At 44.0% G+C, this 18,417-nt stretch overlaps 1 pseudogene; it reads right to left on the reverse strand.

The window, feature by feature from the left end:
* Positions 1 to 534: 534 nt before the first annotated feature.
* The window catches only part of LOC123409029, a 44,590-nt pseudogene continuing 26,707 nt past the window's right edge, over positions 535 to 18,417 (reverse strand).

Below are 18,417 nucleotides of genomic sequence, written 5' to 3' on the forward strand. Positions count from 1 at the left end.
AACTGAACCCATTATTTTTTTCACCCAAACCAATTAAAACCCAATACATAACCATGTGTTTTAACCCGGTACATAACTATAGATTTGCTTCAATGTACATATGATTGCACAAATTGAGATGTTAAAAAGCAAACGAGATAGAAAAGGCATAAGTTCATCTACAAGAGTTTGGGAACAAAGTTACCCTTGAGATACAGTCAACACAGAGCAAGAGGCAAAAAGAAAATGCCCATGGCTGAAACGCTCACTAACAAGTGTATTAAAACCAAATTGCATAGCCAAAGCACAAGCAAACACTTCCGATTTTTATGTGGTGTTTTCCCATAATACATAATTACATAGTGCATTACAGTGTGCACGCGGATCAAATATACTCATTCTCGGTGGTCATTGGTTATTGCATATAACCAATGCCTAGAAACCGTTTTAAACCCATAGTTTATAACCACTAATAACCAAACTGTTTAAACCCATAACCAACTATACCCAAACTAGTATCTCCACATACCCAAACCAAAACCAAACTAAAAAAGCTCAACCCAATAAAACCTGAACCAATCAAACCCAAAGAAAGAACTGAACCATTACACCCGGTTTTTTAATGACCATTCTCAGGTTTGAGTAGGACACAGACCTTGCCAACTGATGCCGAGACCATAGGCTCCATACCACCGTGCACTAGACAGATAGACGACTTGTGGTATTGGATCTATGAGAGGAATGACACCTTCTCCGTCCGCACATGTAAAATTATTTTGTTGTGCACATGTAAAATTATTTTGATGTGCCCTTGTTAGGCGTTTAACCTTAACTAGAATTGTCAGTTTCACTGACACGGCGTACGACGCGATGGCCCTGGCGACGGCGCTACAGTACTCCTCGACGTTGGGCACGACGGCGGTCCAGTACGCGGCGGCCTCGACCTCGCCGCGCACCCCATCGGCCAGCCCCTCGCTGCCGGCGATGGAGTGGGCGGAGAACCTGGTGTAGGCGGCGAGCAGGATGTCGAGGCGCGGGTCGGTGACGGAGAGCGTGAGGCCGTAGTGGAGCGGGTCGGGGGCCGGGTCGTCGGGGGAGGCGGGGAAGGCGAAGAAGAAGGAGTAGTGGAGGGGGTCGAGCTTGACGGCCGCGACGTCGCGGGCCAGCGGCCACTGGACGGCGCCGAGGGCCGGGATGGCGGCCAGGGGGTGTCTCCGGCCCGGATGCGGTGGAGGGAGAGGTCGCCGGCGGCCAGCGGGTGGCTGCGCTGGGGGACTCGCAGCAGCACGTCCTCCGACGGCGTCGGCGCGTCGGGGGTGGCCGGGGACCGCGGGATCTCGACCGGCGGCAGCGGCGTTGGCGATGAGGAACTGCTCAGCGTGGAGAGGACGGATCTGGGGCGACAGGTGGGGGAGACTGGGAGAGGGACGTGTGACGTGGGAGGAGGAGGTCGACGAACTTTTTTTTTTCTTAGCGTTTTTCTTTACGTGGGCGTGGGAAGAGGAGGTCGAACGAAGGAAAGGTGGGATCGTACGATCGCTCGGAGGTCGAACCATCGCGGAGGTTGAACCATCACGACGGCACATCCTGCTTTAATAGTAGAGATGCGTGGAGTCGGTGGATGATGTACTGTATTTGATGTGATATGCTACTGAAATGAAATACATTTTATCTACAATCTTTTATTCTGTTGTACTTATTTTTAATGGGCTTATCCTGAGATATGCGTGCTTCTAGCAAAAAAAATGCTTCAACCCAAACAAGTCACACATTTTCAATAGTAAAATAGGCATTGGGCCAGGCCCATGTAGCTAGATTGGTGGACATGGATCTGAAATTTATGATGATTCCATTTGGTCACTAGCAATGCCACGTCAGCTTGGCCACGTCAGATCCTACGTGGCTCACACAAATGGGTAATGCCCAAACCAAAATTTTGGTTGACAGAGACCTGCGATCAAAATTTTAGAAAGGTCATGTTTGTTCATTCTTGACGGCCAACTGTTGACGTTGTAAATTTGATAAAAAAAAGTCAATAAACAACAATAATGATGAATCAGTGACCAATATAGGGAGTTATAATTGACCTTATTTCCTGTAGTGACAGCATATAAAATGCTCGTGTCCAAAAAAATACGCCATGAAGCGTGGCTGGAGGGAGGTGCGGGCTCCTCAAATTTGGAAGGTGACATGAAATTATGGACTAAAATGTGGAATAACAACGTTCCAGTAAAAATCAAAAATTTCCTCCGGAGATTTGCACAACACTCGCTACCTACCAGAGACGTGTTGCTCCATCGGAAGATGGCTACCAAGGATTGTTGTGGTATTTGCCTATCCGTCGACTCATGGCACCATTCGTTGCTTGAATGCAACATGACGAGGTGCGTTTGGCCCTCGAGGACCAGGACCAGGCGAATGTTGTGTTTGACAACCACGAACCTGATGCAAAGAGATGATTTTTTTTTTTTGCACTAATGGATCTTCTACTGCATGCTGATTTCACTACTGCTTTGGTTTCCCTTTAGGCAATTTGGCACGCTCGGAGGAAACCTTTGCATGAACGAGAATTTCAGACACCGTACCTCACGCAACCCACCATTTTGTTCATAGCAACATCAAAGAACTACAAGCATGTAGACCATAGAAGGGTATTGCTCCGCCCACCGCACATACTGTAGTTGATAGGGGTCGATGGATCCCCCTGAGCTAGGTTTTCCAAGATCAAGGTTGATGGGGCTATGGCCCGAAACAGTAATAAAGGATCTTTTGGCGTAGTTTGCAGGATGATTCACGTACATACTTAGGTGCCTTGGCTTCCAAATGTTTTGGATCTTAGAGCCGACAATTCTTGAAGCTTTGGCTTGTCGTAAGGCCCTATCTCTTGTCCTGGATCTCTCTCTCTCTCACACACACATGCGATTGTAGCCCAAGATTGCAAGTGTGTGGTGGATGACTTGGAGAAAAGCACGGGAAACCAATATGCAAGCATAATCAAGGAGATTATAGTAACATCAAGGCAATATGAAAGATACTCCTTCATCTTCGAAGGATGTGACACCTATATTGAGGCACATAGTCTCGCTAAGCACCTTCTAGGACTTTCTTGCAAACAACATTTGTGGCTCATTAATACTCCAAATATAAATTGCATCCCTATGAACCTTGTTTATTATCATCAATAAAGAGTGTGGTTAGACTCAAAATACTTCCCCGATTCCTATTTGGGAGCTCCTATGCAGGCGCCAACTCCCCTAGCTTGCGCCCACACCCGCGTGCTCGTGGGCTAACCCATGTGGCGAGCACTCCTCTAGTTTCTCAATCGTTGACTTTCTTGAAAATATCCAATACTCAAAAGAAAATGTGAAATACAAAAAAGTTTGTGAAAGTGAAAAGGAGTTCATAAATTTTGAACAAAAGTTCACGGTGATCTCAAAAAGGTTAACAGATGTTTGAAAAGTTCATGAATTTTGAAACGAAGTTCACAAATCTAAAAAAGAGGTGCATAATATTTTTTAAGTTCACAAACTTGAAAAAGTCATTGATTTTGACAAAAAATCATTGATTTTCAAAATAATTCATTGTTTTTAAAAAATTCATGAAATTTGAAAAAAATAGTTGATCGATTCAAAAAAGTTGACAAACTGAAAATTGGTTCATTGACTTTACAAAAAAAAGCTAAATTGAAAAAACTTGTATATTTATCATTTATCAAAAAGTGTAAGAATAAAGAAAGAAAAAAATGTAAAAAGAACAAACCGAACAAAAATCATTCAGAAAATAGTAAGTAAATTGTCCGAAGGAGGTGGCTGGGTGGTTATTGCGGTGTACTTGCTGTTGGGAAACCGGGCCGGTCCAAGAGGCCTCGCGCGGCTCAGGTTGGCTGGCTAGCGTGGGAGGCACGCAGACAGCCCCTCTCGTTTCCTAAACTCACGTTAGATGGGTACTAATCCCTTCATCCCATACCCCAATATAAACAGAGGAGAGGCCATCATTGTAACAGAGACTTGATGATTAATAAAGTTTTGTTCCTCTCTCTATTTCCTGGTGTTATTTGACTCTATGTTCGACTACTTCGACTACTTCGCCTATGCCGCTCTCGCTCCGCAACCTTGGACCGGACTCGTCAGCAGGAGTTGTGGAACACTTGCAACCATCAGGTTGCTGGTTAGAATCCCAACTTTTCCTTGTATTTTGCAATTTAACAAAATGGGAAAAAACAAATGGACTAGCCCAGGTCAAGGGAGGTGGTGTGCGCGGCAGACGCGACTTAACGAAATGCACCGCGTTTGCAGCACCAAATAAAATTTTCCTTCCTATTTAGGGTCCATGGCGCACATTTCTGGATTTGCTTTCACGAGAGGTACGGATTTGCTTTCGCGAGAGACGCGGCCGTGTCTCTCAGAAACGAAAAAACGTATTTCTATTTTGTTTTTTTTTGCGGGAGGCACAACTTTTTTCATTCAATTTTTTCTGTGATTTTTTTTAGCAAAGTCTATCAACATGGGATCTTGATTTGAAGATCTCGACGCGAGGAATCCAATGATTAAAAAGATTTAAGATTTGAATGCACTATTTAAGATATAAAACATTTTGAAAATAACAGATCTACAAAAAAGGAAAACACTTCGAGGTTGCAACAAGCGGTAGATATGAAATACGCCACTTGTCGCAACCTAGGGAAATGAGAGCGGTCTTTGAAAAGGGTAACCCTCAATTAGTGATTTCGTGAAAGCTCTCCCGCTAACTTGCCAGACCGAACCTAGTTTTTGAAGCTTCCATGGCCGGTTTGTTTTCTAGTTTTTCAGGAACGTGGTTTGCGTAGTATTTTTTGTCCTTTCTATTGTGTCCATTTTCCTTTTTATTTTCTTTATTCCTTTTTTATTTTACGAGGTGACACTTTTAAAATAAGTACAAATTCATGAAATTTTTTCAAATTCATAAAATGTTTATCCAGATTTACGAACATTCATTTAAACTCATAAACTTTTTCAAATTCTCAAACCATTTTAAAAATAATTCTAAACTTTTCTTTGTCCTTGATTTTTTTAAATCGATGACTCAAATGCGTGCACTTTTTGTATTTCGTGAATTGTTTATTTTCCTGTAAAACATCAAATTCATAAACATTTTTATGTTCGCAAACTTTTTTAAATGCGTGAACTTTTTGGTATTTCATAACTTTTTATAGGTTGATGAACTTTTTTCAATTCGTGAACTTATTTATCAAATTCTTATATATATTTGAAAATTCCTGATTTGTTGCCATTTTTTGAAAATTATCGATCAATATGGCAAACGGTTAGTTTTCAAGGGTCAACCTCTCAACGAATGACCAAGCCAGCAAGAAAATCGAGCAAGCGAACCTATCAACAATGGAGAGTGATCCAGCAAGCGTTTTGCTTTAATGGCCCGGGCCAATTGACCATGTGTGTGGGCTAACAAGCTCAACCGATGCCAAAGGAGGTACAAGAGCTCTCGAAGAGCAACTACGTCGTCATCACATGTCGTGTGTTGGCGCTCCTTCGAATTTCAGTTCTTTTATGTTTTCATGTGTGTTTTTGAAAACTTATGGTTTTGGTTGTTCGGCTTATTCCTGTTTTTCCTGTGTGTTTGATGAAAACATAGTTTTTTGCAAAACACAACTGTGGTTCTTAAAAATGAAAAGCATTGTGCTACCACAAGAAGCACGGATTTGCTTCTCATGGTGCTTGTGAGAAGAAAAATAAGCATTCACTAGGAGCACATATTTGCCTTCGCGATAAGCACAACTATACCTCTAAAAGGAGGCAAAAAATTTAAGTGCTTTCACCAAAAGCATAGATTTGCTCTCAGGAATGCACATATTTGCTTCGGCAAGAAGCAAATATATGCTTTTTGAAAAGAGAAAAAAATCAAAAACCGAAACCGTGCTTTGGGGCTTTGATTTTGTCTTCCTCTTTTGTTGGTTTATTTTTTGTATTATTCCGGTTGTTGATTTTGTTTGATCGTTTTTTTTTTCTGTTTTTTGTTTTTTTGTAAAAATAAAGTCCGTTGAAACATATTAACATGTGGTCTAGTTTTAAAGACCTTGACGTCAGAAATTCAACAATGAAAACGGTTCAGAATTTGAACGCACGGTTCAAGAGATAAAACGTTTTGACTAAACGAATACGAAATAAATGAACTCAAAGGTTGCGATAAATGACGCAGATGGAGTGTGTCACTCCTTAGCGCGTGAGAAGGTGTGAAGTTAACTTTGTAAGGATAACTCTTAACTAGTGACTTCAGAGCTCTTTTCTACTTAACTGGCGGATCAAGCACCAAATAGGAATCGGCCCTCCGTAAGGCCAATTCCAACATGCGGAGCCAAATTGACACATATTTTTTTCTTTTTATTCGTTTGGGTCAGCTCGAGGCGCGTCGTCTGTCCAAGTCTAGCCAATGTGCCTAACAGGTCAATCCGTTTCATTTGGTTGGCCGATTTTTTTGCAACAAGCATATATTTTTCACAATTATTCAGGGTGATGACCATAGTTCATGACGACATACATGTCAGCCTACAAAAAAATCAGCATTTTTAATGTCAGCACACATGTTAGCACATAAAAAAGGCGATAGTTCATGCATGTTAACCAGAGTTCATGTCGGCACACATGTCTGCATACAAAATGATCTCGCCCCGGTTGTAGTTCACTCATACAACTCGAGCATTGTCACATCCCTAGCTACCATTTGATAATTAGCAAGAATGTGCTCATGTTTTATTCTTACATTAAAAATGAAAATAGAAATCTAAGATAAAACCTAGCACTTCCATATTCAACCCAATTCAAACTTGTGATAAATCAATGAACCCAAAATGGCCTTCATAAAAGCCTACCTTTTTTGATAAATATTGGAAACAATATTTCAGGGATGGAACTTATTTTGAAAATACATTTGGCATTTTATTTAAATCATAAAAGCTACTGAAATCACCCAAATATGTGATTTTAAATATTCCAGAATATCATAAAATGTTGAATCTTTTATATGGGCTTGGAAATATTCCAAATAACACCCCAGAGTTCTATTCACTATTTATAGAAATAGTTTGGAGCCAAAATAAAATCAAACAAATGTCAGAAATGATTTAACAGAAATGAGAAAAGAAAGAGAAGTCGAAAAATATTACCTGACGCTCACCTTGGCCCAACCCATCTGCTCGTGTCATCTTCCTCCTCGCCAGTCGGCAGCAGGAGGTGGACGCCTCTTCCTCCGGCGCGGCCACGCACCTGGGTGCCTGCCTGGCCTCCCCGTCGCGCTGGCCGCGAAGGGATAAGCCCCCGCAACCCATTCCAATCGTCTCCCCCTCCCCATTCGCTCTCCTGCGCCACCTCTTCTCGGCCGCCATTAGAGCCGAGCTCAAGCTCGAGCTAGCCGTCGCTTCTGGCCACCGCAAGCCTCCCCGAGCACGCCTTCCTCTCCACCTCGTCGAGCACGTCGTCCCCGCCAAAGGAAACGAGCCCCCGAGCCCTACATTGCCTCAACGCTGTCGTCTTCTTCCTCGGATCACCGAAGTTTGCCGCCATCGTTCTTCCTCTCCAGGCCATCCGCGAGCCCGCTCTCGACGCCTCTACAACCCCCGTGAGCTCAGGGTGCCTTTCCCACTCTTTTCCCCTTCGATTCCGAGCTCTAGGCCCTGATTCCATCGGAGCCCGACGAGATCCGTCGCGGGAGCTCGTCGTCGGTGACACTCCGGTGATCGGCTGGTCATTCTGAGGCCACCATCGGCTCGAACTAGTCGTGTAGGTGTCGTAGGAGCCCAGCCCCGCGCATGTTGAGCCCCGTAGCAGTGATCCCGACGAGGCCCGATCTTCGGCCGCCACCAAGCTCGTCGCCGACGTCGATTCCGGCCACCCCAGCCCCTGGGGTTTGCTCCATTGTGCGCGCCATTGAGTGGCCGTTCTCCTAGTACACTCCGTCGCTCGTTTGGTCATCGTAGACGCGTTTCCAACGCTCTCCGCCGTCCCTGGTGCTTCCGGAGGCTCACCGCCGGCGAGATCGACCTCGTCGCCGGTGGGATCAACCCCCTTGAGCCTATGACAGGTGGGGGCCAGCCCCTTGTTAAACAAAACTAACCTAAACAAAATTAAGGAAAATATTAATTACTAATCAGTCACTCACATGTGGGCCAACCACTGTTAATTAGCTGATTAACTTAAAGTTTAACTAAAAACTAACCGGAGTCACTGACCAGTGGGTCCCACTGGTCAGGTTTGACTTTCAACGGCCAGATTGACCCACTGATGTCATGCTGATGCAGTAATGCTATTTTTTTTATAATAATTCTAGAATAAGTGCAAAACTTTGAAAATTCATAGAGAATTAAATATAACTCCCAATTTCACAAATAATATATGTAAAATGATCAGAAAAATTCAATGAACACAATGGTGCTATTTTCATGCATGACAAAAAAAGTTATGAAACAGCATCAGGTCAAATCAATTAAATGAATTTGATAAATATCTTACTTTAATTAATATTTGAATTTTGAATTCAAATCAGATTCATACTAAGGTTTTGATAGCCACACTAGCTCATGCTACATTTCATTTCGTGCCATGATCATGCATCATATTGTTGCATATGAATGATATTGATTGTCGTTATTATTTTGGTAGGCTCTGCCCTTCCGGATATGTCCGAATATCCGACTAACGGATTTAACCCTTCTGCTGAGCAACAAGGCAAGCACCCTTTTGATCATCCCGATATTATCCCATGTTCCTGCTCCTGCTCCCACTTATTGCATTAGGACAAAATATTTCAAATGCTTTACTTCGGTAGCTGAACCTATTCCTTTGCATGACCTGTCATTGTCATAGTAAATAGCCAAACATGCAACCTAGCATACCTGGTAGTTGCTTGAGCCATGATGTGTCTTATTCCGCTATGCTTGCTATGCCTAGAGTTGTGTCAGGTCTGTTTCATGTGGGTGATGAACAGGAATGGATGAATGTGTTCTAGTGATAAAGAATAAGTGTGGAACCTGATTTGGTAAAGGTACCGATGAAAGGCTATGTAGGAGTACATGGCGGGTTGTTTCATTGGAACCATCCTTAGGGACTGAGTTCCGCGTATGTAATCCAAGACTAGTTACTACCACATGCTGGGCCCTCAAATATGACCCCGCTTGACTTATTAATCGCCTAGTACTTGGTCCATGAGTTGCAAGTAGTTTCTGGTGTTTATAGTCATGCTGGAGGCCGTGCAAAGTGATGACCTTAGAGGTGGGCTATTATGCGGTAGGCAGTGGCACGGTGTACCAAGTGGGACCCGGATGGTGGGCTTGGGAACCCTGCGCACATCGTTTGGGGCCGTGGCGGAAACCTCGGCCGGACTTCCGTGCGGGTTCACCCTGAAATAGGTGATAAACCCAGACTAGGTATTAGCGTGGTTAACGGTCGTGGCCGACTCCCTCGCTGGGCTTCCGCTTGAAGGTTGCTGAGGTGCATGACGTGCACATGGCCATAAGTGGCGAGAGCGTGTGTGAAGAAGTACACCCCTGCAGGGTTATGATCTATTCGAATAGCCGCGTCCGCGGATATGGACTACTTGGAGACATATGTTGTTCATAGATAACTTTAATGGCTACTCATAAAAGTATCAAGATAAGTGTGAGTATCATGTATGGCATTTACGTAGGGAGACGGAAAGGAATCCATGATAGTGTATTGTTGTGGTGGTAGTGGAGTCGTGTACGACTTATCAAAGTTGTTAAAAACCAAATAAATTGTAGTTTGGTCTAGCCAAGATTCAAAGCTGGCTTGCTGCATGTAACCCCCCAACCCCCTTTATTGATACATGTGCATGAATAGATAGATCTGTTCTAAAGTCTTGCTGAGTACTTTTGTACTCATGTTTGCTTAATAAATGTTGCAGAGGATACCCACGAGCAACAGGTGGGCTCTATCTAGACCTCGATGATGACGAGTAGATGGTGTCCCAGCTACGACCTGGCCCCTTTCAAAAGGGATCTGTAGATAGTCAGGGTTTATGCCTTTTCCTTTTAACTGTCTGTACTCATCCGCTTGGTTTGTATGACTCTGCTTGTATGACTTGAGTGTCGGGTCATGTGACCCCTACCTGTATGAACATATTATGTAAGACTCTTCCGAGTCTTCTAAATAAATGTTGTCATGTTGTATGGTTATGTTGTGATGCCATTGTTGTATCTATGCATATCGAGTATGTCACGCGTACTTGTGATGCACTGTGATATGTATGGGATCCGACACCTAGTCGTATTCCCTTAGTAGACCTGTATACAGAAAATGCCCCTTTGTGTTTCCACCGAGCCTTGGTAGTTCGCTACTGCTCCGGACACATTGGTTGACCGACATGTATCCTTCTTAGTTGTTGTGCCTGTCCCTACGGGGAAATGTCACGCGGTGTAATGGAGTCCTTGTAGCTTGCTAAGACTCGTCTACACTCGATGATGACCGACAGTTGCTTTGCTGGGTTATGTATGCATGTCTCTCTACACTTGAGCCACTTGATTTCATGACTAGTTATGTCGACCCGGGTTCTTTGACATTGGAATGCTAGCGACACAAATGCATACGTGAGTCAAAAGGCGCAAATGGTCCCGGCTAAGGTAAGGTGGCAGCCGCGGGGTTAACCGTGCGTGAGACCGCAAAGGGATGCAATGTGTTACAGGCTGGATTCTTATGGCTTAGGATCGGTGTCCCGACAACGTTGGTATCAGAGCCTGACTGACTCTAGGATTACCAAGCCAAACTGGTCGAAGTTGAGTCTAGAAATGATTTAGTTATATATAAGGGAATTTTTTGCGGAAGGGAACGTAAGGCTCTTGCTTCTCTTCTCAAGTCATTCTATTCTAGTCATCCTCGTCTTTTCTACGGGGATTAAGAACTAGGTTACTTATCTATCTCTCAGGATCGCGTGTTACTATTCGGTAGATTGTAGGAAAACGGTTCGAGAGTTAATCCGAGTTTCTTTGGTTCCAAGGAAAAGAAAATAAGTATTTGATGACCATGGAATTGAACTTGATAGTTGAGTGGTTATGCTATCCTATCTTTTGTGGGTTGTCTCAAAATTGTTTTTGAGCATTTACAGCCGTCATGCTGCCCAATTTTATCTCCAGAGCTCTAATGCCTTTTGCATTACTCTCTATTTCAGATGCCTGGCCATCCTTCTTGTCAGGTGGTCCGTTTGACTAGGTGCATTGATGTGCTGGGTCACACGACCATGCTGGTCAGGATGATGTCAATAGCCGGTTACCGCTAGTACCCAGAGTATATAGTGGAGGAGCAGTATCGGGATTTCAACCAGAGTCAGTACCTGTACACTATTAGTGTATTCCCAGATTACCCTGGAGCCGAGGAGCCGATCCATTGGTCTTATGGATTGCGGGTTACCGTTGACATGGAGGTACAAGATGCCGCCTATTCAATGTTGACCATCATGAGAGCCAGACATGCACTGCTGCAGAATTCAGAGTTCTGTTATGTTCCCGCTTCTCAGCCAGGAGAAGAAGGATGTCTCAGTGGGGTCTACTTTGATTCCTCTTTGGAGCATTCGCTGTTGCAGACTACCACTAAGATGTTAGAGAATAGAGACAGAGATGCTCGTGCCCTTCGTATGGAGCTCTATGCTACTCGTGCCCGTTTGTGGACAGCCTTGGCATAGCTGGCACCTGTGGTCCAGACAGGTTATGGGGATATGGAGATGTTAAACCCCGTTAGGACTCATCTTCCAGCTCATGTTGACTAGCCTCCTATCGGAGGTGTTACCCCTTTTCATGGACCTCTACTACCACCAGTCGGGGGACCAACGCCACACCCGTGTCCTTATGGTTCCGAGGGGTCTCAGGCTCGAGTATTTGCTGATCTGCAGGTTCAGCTCCCAGGCCATGGAGGCAACCTTTATGAGATGTTTTATGTGGATGCTTGAACCCGTGAGTGGAAGAGTAGTATGGTAGTAGTTGTACTTCCACAGTCCCGTGTGTCTTGTGGAGTATGACTATGTTGTGAGATGAGTTCCGGAGGCATAGATAAATAATGTATATGAAGCTTGGAAATCCTCTGATGAGTAGTATCATCTTATTAGTACTTTTCACTTAAGTTGAGGTTGTACTGAACTATGTAATGGTGTGTATGAACCATGGTGTGTATATAGCAGTTTGCTTGTTACCATGATGTTTGGATGTTCATTTCCGCATTCCATTTGTTCAGTGCATTCTTAATCCATAGTTAGTATTGATGTTGATCTAGTCTAAGCTGTGAGTTTGATTGCCAGGATGGTGTTTACCAGGCAGAACCGTGCCCCTAGCCATGAGCAGGGAGAAGGTAGTCACGCAACACAGGAGGAACTTCCTCACCCGCCTTCTCTGGCATAGGTTATGCTTGAGGCGGAAAGAAACAAGCGAGAGACCAACCGTCTGCTAGAACGTATTGAAAAAAATACGGCTCGTGAACCGCGAAATGACGCAGTGTCCCTCAATGACTTTGTGAAGCTAAATCCCCCGAAGTTCCATCACTCCGTCGATCCTCTCGACGCTGATGAATCGTTGTGCAGTATATCGTGCAAGATACGCTCTGCCAATGTTTCTGAGGCTGACAAGGTGACCTTCGCTGCGTACTTTCTGGAAGGCCCCGCCAATCTGTGGTGGGAGAATTTTGAAGCTATGCGTCCTGCCGGACCAACAGCCACATGGGCAGATTTCAGTGCAGCTTTCCGTCTGCACCACATTCCAGAGGGTCTGATGGACTCTAAGAGAGAGGAATTATGTGCCTTCACTCAGGGAAAGTTGTCTGTGGATGCTTATAGTCGCGAGTTCGGTAATCTCGCTCTCTACACAACTGAAGAGGTGTCAACTCATGCCAAGAAGCAAGCAAGATTCCGCAAGGGTCTGAGCCCCGAACTTCAACGCGACCTGCGCCTTCATGAATGTACAAGCTTTCAAGCTCTTGTCAACAAGGTGATCAGTGCCATGACTGGTCATACCGACTATGAAGCCACGAAGAAGCACTCCCGCGATTCTGGATCCTCATCCGGTTCCGCGTTTCCATAGCGCCGGGTGTGGGTCCCGAATAGCTCTCTGCCGCCAAGATATACCCCGAGGCCATCCTATGTGCGCCTTAGGAAAACCAGACCAATCCCCCAGCAAAGACCTATGGTGGTCCAGCTAGCAATATTGCACCACGTGCCAATCAGGTGATCTGTTACAAGTGTGGAGAACAAGGGCACTATTCACGAGAGTGTCCGAGCAACCTGGGAAGTCTGTTGGGCAAGGCAAGTCGGGCAAAGCATATTATGTGAAGCCAACTCCTGCGCGTGGCCGCGTGAATTATGTTTCAGTAGAAGAAGCTGCACAGGATCCCGGCGTCATTTTGGGTACACTCCTTGTCAACCATCAGCGAGCGTCTGTTCTTTTTGACACTGGGTCATCTCATTCCTTCATTTCCGATAGTTATGCGCAGTTGCATAACATGTCCTTTTGTGATATGCCAATCCCATTAGTTGTCCAAACCCCTGGTAGTAAATGGCAAACTTCTAGGATAAGTTATGACAATGAAATTCTACTAGACAGGCTAGTTTTTCTAGCATCATTGATGGCCCTCAAATCCTCAGATATCAATATCATCTTGGGTATGGACTGGATGTCAGCTCATTACGCCAAGATTGATACCAATACTAGGAATGTTCAGCTTACCCATCCCTTGGGTGAGATAGTTAATGTCTCCACTCGAGTTTCCAATTGCCAACTCTATTCCCTCAATGCTAGTCCTCTCCCAGAACTTGAAGACATTCCGGTAGTCTGTGACTTTGCGGATGTTTTTCCAGAAGAACTGCCAGGAATTCCACCTGACAGGGATGTAGAGTTTGTGATAGATCTCGTTCCAGGAACTGTTCCAATGGCCAGAAGACCCTATAAGATGGCACCCTTGGAGCTAGCCGAAATTAAGAAACAATTAGATGAGGCCTTGAACAAAGGTTTCATTCGTCCTAGCTCTTCTCCTTGGGCTTGTCCCGTTCTCTTCGTCAAGAAGAAGGATGGAACGGACCGGATGGTTGTAGATTATCGACCAGTTAATCTGGTCACCATAAAGAACAAGTATCCGCTCCCCAGGATCAACGATCTGTATGATCAGCTCGCTGGATCCTCAGTCTGATCCAAAATGGATTTGAGGTTGGGTTACCATCAAGTCAAGATTAAGATCGGGGACATTCCAAAAACGGCCTTCATCACTCGTTATGGCCAATACGAGTACACCGTTATGTCCTTCAGTTTAACCAATGCCCCAACCACCTTCTCTCGCTTGATGAATTCAATCTTCATGGACTATTTGGATAAATTCGTCGTGGTATACCTCGATGATATTCTCATCTACTCGAAGAACGAACAAGAACATGCCGAGCATCTAAGGCTGGTATTGATGAAACTTCGAGAGCATCGCCTTTATGCCAAGTTTTCAAAATGTGAATTTTGGTTACCAAAAGTAACCTATCTAGGACACGTAATCTCTGTTAAGGGTATTGCTGTCAATCCCGAGAGAGTTCAAGCTGTCCTTGATTGGACTCAACCTGAATCAGTTAAGCAAGTTATGAGTTTTCTTGGTCTAGTGAGCTATTGCCTCCGCTTTGTCGAAAACTTCTCCAAGGTTGCAAAGCCTCTAACTCAACTCCTCAAGAAAGATAAAAAGTTCGAGTGGACACCACACTTCGAGCATAGCTTTCAGGAACTGAAAAGATGCCTAACTTCCGCACGTGTGTTGCTACCACCAGATTTTTCTAAGGACTTTGTTATCTATTGCGACGCCTCGCGACAAGGATTAGGTTGCATTCTCATGCAGGATTGTCATGTGATTGCATACGCATCTCGACAATTGCGTCCACATGAGGATAATTATCCCACACATGATCTTGAGCTTGCAGCTATAGTCCATGCACTAAAAAAGTGGGGACATTACCTTCTTGGTAATGGTTGCGAAATGTTCACTGATCACCAAAGTCTGAAATATATCTTCACCCAGCCAGATTTGAATCTTAGGCAAAGACGGTGGTTTGAGTTGATCACAAATTACGACTTAGGGATAACTTACACCCCACGGAAGGCCAATGTCATGGCTGATGCACTAAGTCGTAAGTCTTACTGTAACAATCTGATGTTACAACGAGGTCAACCACGTCTCTATGAGGAATTTCGGAAGTTAAACCTCCACATTGTTCCTCAAGGATTCCTTTCTACCCTGGTGGCCAAACCTACTCTTAGGGATCAAGTCATAGCTGGCCAAAAGCGTGATAAGGGTATATCACGGATCAAGGAGAATATTACTAGCAGAAACGGTAAGGAATTCTCTATGAATGATCAAGATGTTGTGTTCTTCCAGAACCGTCTAGTGGTTCCTAAGAATCCACGTCTGAGGCAGTTGATCCTTAAGGAGGCTCATGATTCTCCTCTCAGCATGCATCCTGGTAGTACTAAGATGTATCAGGACCTACGCCAGAGGTTCTCGTGGACTAGGATGAAGAGAGAAATTGCTGAGTTCGTTGCTAACTGCGATGTTTGTCGTCGAGTTTGTAAGTGCATCTAGTGCCCCTTAGTGATTTTGGTGGTTTGAAGACTTATAGGTTAAGTATCTAATGTGTTCTTGAGTGTACACATGATCTATAAGTCGCCGAGGAGTTTGAAATAATCGATGAATATCGACCCCTAAAAATGTATATCTTCAGTTGAAGAAATTGGTCTGAAGATGAAGAATTGAATCGTGAAGAATTTGCGATGAAATTGATATTCCTCATTAAGATATTGAAATTGAGGAATTCGGTGTGTCCTGAAGAAAACCAATCTGAAGACTTTGAAGCATGAAGATTTATCCTTTCTGTTTTATTTTCTTCACACTTGAGTAATAGGAACACCGTACTGTTAAAGGGGGTCGAGGTAACACATTGGAATGAATTTTGTCATGATGCTCAACCCAAGCCTAATCCTACCAAAAGCCTCAAGTGAGGAATATGAGAGACATGAGGACTCTCAGAGTTGAGGGTTCCGACCGTTATCAATAGCCTCGCCACATCATTGGTCTTATCCACACCAACGGTCATATTATTTAAGGGCATTAATGTCAAATCATCTCAGGATGCTTCCAGGCTATAAATAGCCACCCCCACAACCTTTAGCTGGTTGGCTGCTCCGTTAGAATCTGACACTTGTCATAAGAGCAACCCAAATTCCTTAGAGTCTTCGAGAGTAATTCATCAGTGAGGAAATACCCCAAATACCAAACCACAAACCGAAACCAAGTGATTGAGCATCACTGAAGAAGTTGTTCCTGTGTGGGACTGAAGCCTTTTACCTTTGAGGACTGTGCATCCTCCAGACGGTTAGGCGTCATGGTCTAGAGCAATCCAGCAGTCAATTGTGGATTGCCAGGTGACCAAGTTTGTGAGGGTTTGGAAGTCTGCCCTGAAGACTTACCACGAGTGTTGGGCGAGGACTGTGTGTTCTTAGCCCAAGGAGAATACGGTAGGGACTGTGTGTCTCGGTGCTATGTGTCCTTTGGTTTCAATACCAAGCCGCTCCAAACCAGATGTACAACTGTCACAGCAGTTGGAACTGGGTCATCAACCATTGTCTTCACTGTGAAACGGGTTCTATTTCCTCAACTCTTTATATTCCTCAGATTGTGTGTTATTGATTTTCACTGTCACTGTTTCAAGAATTTCCTGAAGACTTTCTCTGAAATTCCTCAACCCCAAATTCTTCACGCAAGTTAATCCTCATCTGTTTTCTGCGTGCCTGCATACTGTGCAAACTGTTTTCATATTCTTCATGCCGAAAAACTGTTGTTGTGAAACTTTGCACTCCTGATCCTTTACTGTTTCCGCTGTAAGTTAGTCATCAGTGAGGAATTTCCTCAATAGGAATTTCCTGAGTGATGAAATTCTGAAAATCTCCTATTCACCCCCCTCTAGTCGATATAACGCACTTTCATTTGGATCAGAGCAAGGTACTCCCTTGTTCTGTGTGATTTTGGTTTAACCACCTGGAGTTTTAATTATGTCGACTGCAGGCATGATTAAGGTTACTGCAGCATGTCCTACTTTCGAAGGAAAGGACTTTCCCTTCTGGAAGACCAAGATGCAGATACATCTACAAGCTATTGACAATGATCTCTGGTATATTGTGGAACATGGCGTCCCCATCATCTTTGCTTCTATCTCTGCTACTGATGTGAAGAAATTCAAGCAACGTGATTCTCAAGCGAAGAATATCATCTGTGGCCATCTGAGCAAAGGCCAGTATGGCAGAGTGAGTGCTTTGGGCTCAGCGAAACTTATCTGGCAAAGGCTGTCCAAAGTTAATGAAGGAGTATCAACCCAACATGATTCTCGTGTTGATGTTCTTCGCAATCTCTTCAATTGCTTCAAGAGGTTTGACAATGAAAGCTGCCAAGATACCTTTGATCGCCTCATTGACATATCAAATGAACTGCAAGCACTGGGAGCTCGAGACATTACTGATCACGAAGTTGTGAAGAAACTGCTGAGATCTTTGGATTCTTCATTTGATACTTTAGTTCTGATGGTTCAAGAAAGACCAGACTACAAGATGCTTGATCCATCTGATATACTCGAAAGACTCAATACTCATGAATTCCAACAAGAAGAAAAGAGAGATCTATATGGACCAAGCTATTCTAGACCATGTGCATTGAAGGCCAAAGCAATTTCCTCATCTGAAGAAGAAGACTCGGATGGTAGCATTGGTGATCCTGAAGAATTTGGACAGGAGCTTGCAATGCTCGTGAGGAAATTCCAAAGGTTTACACGACATGGCTAGTTCGGTAAATCTTCAAGAAGAGATATGAGGAAATCAGAATCTTCATCTGAGGACTACAAGAAAAGAACCTGCCACAAATGCAAGAAATCAGGCCACTACATTGCTGATTGTCCTCGTTGGGGAAAGGAATCAAAGAAGAAGAAATACAAGGATGAAAGTTCTGATGACTCGAAGAAAAAGAAGAAACCTTCAAAATCCTCATCATCAAAGTCCTCATCGTACAAGAAGACTAGTTTCAGAAAGGCTCGGGCACTTATTGACAATGAAATGGATTCCGAGGCAGAATCCGAGGAATGTGATGAAGAGGAGGGTTCTGATGAAGACTTAGAATCCGGACAGGCTAGTCTTGCACTTGCAACCACATTCGTGAGCAAGTCAATCTACAACCTTGAAGAAAATGATAACACCATCCACACTGATGACTATGCTGATGACTTCGCTCCAACCTATTGCTTCATGGCAAAAGGTTCAAAGGTACCGAATCATGCTTCCTCCTCTGATTCAAGTGACTGTGAACCTGATGATTATAAAAAACACAGTTACAGTAAACTTGCTCTCATTGCCACTAAACAACAAACTGCCTTGGAAAAGCTTCAGAAACT

The sequence above is a fragment of the Hordeum vulgare genome, chromosome 7H (genome assembly GCF_904849725.1).
Source record: "Hordeum vulgare subsp. vulgare chromosome 7H, MorexV3_pseudomolecules_assembly, whole genome shotgun sequence".
In the NCBI taxonomy this organism is placed as follows: domain Eukaryota; kingdom Viridiplantae; phylum Streptophyta; class Magnoliopsida; order Poales; family Poaceae; genus Hordeum; species Hordeum vulgare.